Source organism: Gastrolobium bilobum, unplaced genomic scaffold, assembly GCF_033153095.1.
Source record: "Gastrolobium bilobum isolate Gb01-03AN ecotype WA unplaced genomic scaffold, APGP_CSIRO_Gbil_v1 utg131797, whole genome shotgun sequence".
Classification (NCBI taxonomy): Eukaryota; Viridiplantae; Streptophyta; class Magnoliopsida; order Fabales; family Fabaceae; genus Gastrolobium; species Gastrolobium bilobum.
This window is the reverse complement of record NW_026897983.1, coordinates 1-5,479: the sequence shown is the minus strand read 5'-3', so window position 1 is coordinate 5,479 and position 5,479 is coordinate 1. Positions and strand designations below refer to the sequence as shown.

The 5,479-nt window shown below is 40.5% G+C and overlaps 1 non-coding gene across 1 annotated transcript; it reads right to left on the bottom strand.

Annotated features, from left to right (window-relative positions):
* Nucleotides 1-3,742: 3,742 nt before the first annotated feature.
* LOC133311930 (small nucleolar RNA R71) lies at nucleotides 3,743-3,849 on the bottom strand. The gene has a single exon (XR_009751611.1). It is a non-coding gene; the product is annotated as a small nucleolar RNA R71 (small nucleolar RNA).
* Between the last annotated feature and the right edge of the window lie 1,630 nt (nucleotides 3,850-5,479).

Genomic DNA, 5,479 nt, shown 5'->3' with positions numbered 1-5,479 from the left:
TTAAAGAACTGTTTTCAAAACTCTTGACCGAAGCTTTTTGTATTTCTTTGGCTAAGTAAGCTATATTCATCGTGCACCAATGGAAATTGGGTACATACTGAGAAAGGAACTTCCATAAGGAAGTGATTTCAGACAGCTTAGCCATTGGGGGAAGGTAGATGTCATGGCAAAAACGCTACTGGTCACCTTAGGAATAAGGGGCCAACTCGTCCATTTTAAGGTTCTGAACTAAGTACCTGTTGGAGTCAAGGGAGCCATAAGAATATGGAAACTTGTGACCCATCTAGACCATGAGCTGAGGAATCAGAGTTGGCAGGCAAAGAAACTGGGACAAAGCCAAAAGGTGCTAAGTCTTGAGCAGAGAAAACAACCCCTTTAAGAGTGAAGCAGTGAATCCGTTCCTTCTGTTAAACTGTTTTAACCACCACCTCGTTGTCTCTTGATTATAGTTATTTCTGTTTTAGTAATTTTATTTTATTTTATTTAGTACTTATAAAAACTCCAATGATTGTTATCTCACCTTCTTCTAAACAGGAAGGATCACATACATAACGCAGCGAGCATCTGTTTGCCATCAGGTTGAACCTACTGTTCCTGAGGAACGTTGTCAAGACAGTAGGGAACATTTGACCAGACAATTCATTTACTAACCTTTCTTCTCATTTTCACTCTTTATAAAAAGTGATAAAACAATAATTAGCACTCTATCCTCGTGGGAACGATAATTTGGGCATTAATACTCCCTTTATTACTTGATGCGTGCACTTGCGCACTTGGGTTGGAACTGAGGGACGAATCTGTGTTCTGCAAGAACAGAACAACGTCCCCTATCAGAACTTATATTTTTCCACCATCAGCAAAACACCCAACAAGTTTTTGGCGCCGTTGCCGGGGATAGAAACACTAACTATTGTTCTTATCATTGTTTTCTAACACATATATTGTATATCTGCCTTTACTTTTATATTTTTTTCTCTTTATCACTGAATCTGTTGTGCATACCCTGTGCTATTGGTTTATGAGTGAAGAGTTTGAAACAGACTCTAACCACTCCATTGAAGTACCTGAGTTTCTCTTTGATCCTGAGCCAGAACGTACACTCTATAGGAGAAGAAGGAACCTCAGGGAAAGATTTCCAGAAAACATGGTTGATCACAATAATAACAATGAAGAGGTTCCCCCTGAACAAAACTTCAGAACTTTGGCTGCTCCTTTCAGGAACAGACCAGATAGGGGAGTAATCTTTCCCCCTGTAGCACCAAATTTTGAACTAAAACCTATCATGTTCCACATGATTAGGGAAGCAGGGGTCTTTGATGGGACGTAAATTCGTTCCCATCTAAGCCCATTTTGATGGCAAAATACCATACGTTCCCTCATCTGATGAGCAACTTCAGCATGAAAATCACTTGTTTTACACATTTGTGACAAAAACACAGTGGGGGAACGGATGGTAACGTCTTCCTTGAAAATATATTAAAAGGGGAACGGACTGAGACGCATTTAATGCACCTGCTCCATTCATTTAATGCTTCTGTACACTTTGCAGGTAACGTAGAGTTAAAGACTTCTAAAAAGCAAGGCGGTGCACCAACTGAGCAGCTGAAAACGTGAAGAGCAGGGAATCAAGAGTTCTCATTGGCTGAAAACAGAAGCAAAACATGGGAAGGCCTGCAAACTACGGCTAATCATCACCAAACCTTGTTCCATCCAGCAATTTGTGCAGCTTCCATACTCTGCTGCCACTATCCCGTCCCCTCATTCAAGCAACTTGCTCCAAAGGATTTACAAGCTTGCCACTCTCCTTCCATCTATAAATATGTCCACCCTCATACAAAAACATCATCGGATTCTGGAGCGATTAAAGTCCAGAAGGAAGAAGATTACCTAGTAGTAGTAGTAGTTAGTAACTTAGTTTAATTTTTAGTTGTAACTGTAGTTAAGTGACAACCCCTTTTCTCTTCTCTGTAAACAACCATCAAGACTCCTCACGAGCAAATACCCATCTTTCTCCATTTTTTGTTTCTTTTTGTAAACTGTCTTTTAAATTAATATAAGTGTTTTTCTCTTCGTTCCAATCGTTATCTCTTGACTGAATCTCGGGTCTATGTGATCTCAGTTGAGAATAATTATGTTTAAACTATCAGCCATGAGCTGAACTATCTGTGGAACGGGTAAACTGTGAAACTCTTAAAGAACTGTTTTCAAAACTCTTGACCGAAGCTTTTTGTATTTCTTTGGCTAAGTAAGCTATATTCATTGTGCGCCAATGGAAATTGGGTACATACTAAGAAAGGAACTTCCATAAGGAAGGGATTTCAGACAGCTTAGCCATTGGGGGAAGGTAGATGTCATGGCAAAAACGCTACTGGTCACCTTAGGAATAAGGGGCCAACTCGTCCATTTTAAGGTTCTGAACTAAGTACCTGTTGGAGTCAAGAGAGCCATAAGAATATGGAAACTTGTGAGCCATCTAGACCATAAGCTGAGGAATCAGAGTTGGCAGGCAAAGAAACTGGGACAAAGCCAAAAGGTGTTGAGTCTTGAGCAGAGAAAACAGCCCCTTTAAGAGTGAAGCAGTGAATCTGTTCCTTCTGTTAAACGTTTTTAACACCACCCTGTTGTCTCTTGATTATAGTTATTCCTGTTTTATTAGTTTTATTTTATTTCATTTAGCACTTATAAAAACTCCAATGATTGTTATCTCACCTTCTTCTAAACAAGAAGGATCACATACATAACGCAGCGAGCAACTGTTTGCCATCAGATTGAACCTACTGTTCCTGAGGAACGTTGTCAAGACAAGAGGGAACGTTTGACCCGACAGTTCATTTACTAACTTTTCTTCTCATTTTCACTCTTTATAAACAGTGATAAAACAATAATTAGCGCTCTATCCTCGTGGGAACGATAATTTGGGCATTAATACTCCCTTTATTACTTGATGCGTGCACTTGCGCACTTGGGTTGGAACTAAGGGACGAATCTATGTTCTACAAAAACAGAGAAACGTCCCCTATCATAACTTATATTTTCCACCATCTGCAAACCACCCAACAAGTTTTTGGCGCTGTTGCCGGGGATAGAAACACTAACTGTTGTTCTTATCATTGTTTTCTAACACATATACTGTATATCTTCCTTTACTTTTATATTTTTTTCTCTTTATCACTGAATCTGCTGTGCATATATATACCCTGTGTTATTGGTTTATGAGTGAAGAGTTTGAAACAGACTCTAACCACTCCGTTGAAGTACCTGAGTTTCTCTTTGATCCTGAGCCAGAACGTACACTCCATAGGAGAAGAAGGAACCTCAGAGAAGGATTTCCTGAAAACATAGCTGATCACAATAATAACAATGAGGAGGTTCCCCCTGAACAGAACTTCAGAACTTTGGCTGCTCCTTTCAGGAACAGACCAGACATGGGAGTAATCCTCCCTCTTGTAGCACCCAATTTTGAACTAAAACCTATCATGTTTCACATGATTAAGGAAGCAGGGGTCTTCAATGGACTCCCTGCAGAAGATCCTTACATACACCTCACCACATTCCAAGATATCTGTGACAATTTTAAGCTGAGGGTGTAACAGAAGAGAGCATGAGAATGAGGTTGTTCCCTCACTCCTTAGGCTTAAAAGCAAAAACATGGATGAAAACTCTCACCCCTGGGTCAATCCACACATGGGAAGAACTCTCTAACAAGTTCATAGAGAGGTTTTTCCCAATGTCTCAACAAGCTGATGTTAGAGCAGAAATCTCTAACTTCAGAATGTTTTATGGAGAAAATCTCTATGAAGCATGGGAGAGATACAAGTACATCATAAGAAAATGTCCAAACCATAGGGTAGAAAGTTGGGGAGTGTTACAATCTTTCTATAAAGGACTTGACCATACTTCTCAGTCTCACTTAGATTTTGCTGCAGGAGGATATTTTTTTACAGGAACACTTGAATCAAGATATGAAATCATAGAAGGGACCATTCAACAACAATCAGCAGCAGTATCAGCAAGGTAGCAGCAGTGGAACGTTTGTACAAAGAAGAAACAACTACGTTCCGTTCCACAGAGATGACCAACGCATCAACACCCTGGAAAATTATGTCAAGGAATATGTCACCAGGAATGATGCAGTGGTCAGGAACATTGAGTCCCATCTGGGGCAGATTGCTGCCAACCTTCAAACCAGAACACCAGGATCACTACTAGGGGACACTGAGGTCCCCTCAACCATTTCTAAAACACCTTGAGAGGTAAGTACCATGTATAGCTAAAGACATTAAACTAAGCGCTGACTGGGAGGCAACCCAGTAGATACATTTGCTCTCTGACAAAGAGCAAAGTTTTGGGGTGGTTATCCATAACCACACAGCTCCCAAAAAGGAGGGAACGTCTGATGTTCCTCTCCAAAAAGTCCAAATAAAGTACGTTACGTTCTAGGAACGTAGTTTTGGGGTGGTCCCTGACCACACAATACAAATATATATATATATATATATATATATATATATATATATATATATATATATATATAAACATATAGATATGATTAAATGTTTTGTTACATGTTCATTTAGATTTATTAAATAATAGGTGATAGGTTAGTACGTTCCATTTTCCTTATTTAGTACTCATGGTTGCATGTTTTCTTATTATTTATTTCAGTTAGTTATTTATTTATTAGTTAGGAAAAGACAAATGGAACGTTCTCTGGGTTAGGAGATAAGAGTGACTGGGACACCTGTCCCCGCTGAGTCACTTAAAAAGATACGCAGCCATATCCAATTTGCATTCATTGCAACTATTGGAAACGCGCGCAGAAAAAGCAACCGTCTCCTCAACCATTAAGACAACTGCACCCTTTCCTTTTCCCTCTCTCCCACGTCTTGACCAAAACCGTTCCATCTTCTCACACTCATCCCATCAGTAACTGGTCACCTACTGCTGACCACTCGTTTTGTAACGTTGCTTTTCGCCACTGATGACCGTGAGTTAAATTTGAACTGGGTGGGGGAATTCCTATACCAGACGAGGAGGCTGCCCGAAGAGGAGGCACCTGATGTGGTCACAGTGAGGGGAAAACAAGTATCATTTTCCCCCGCTGATGTCCAGGAAGTACTCCACCTTCCCTCCGTCACCAACTGTCCATACCAGGAGTATTTGGATAGTAGGGAGGTGTACAAATTTCAGAAGGATCTGAAGCAGACAGTAGCCCTGGACAATCCCAACTACTACAAAGGGTCCCTCTGCAAGGGGAGCATGAAGGACATAGCCAGGTTCTGGGCACTGTTTGCCAACTCCAACATCACCCTCACCTCTCATGAAGCCTCTGCTAACTGAGGACTTCAAGTTCAAATTTACTGTATCATTAAGCACATCCATTTTCATGCAGTAACCCTCATCTATAATAGCTTGCAGAGGGACATAAGGAAGACTACGGTCTTCCTCCCCTGCCTTATCACCAAACTCTGCAGGAGAG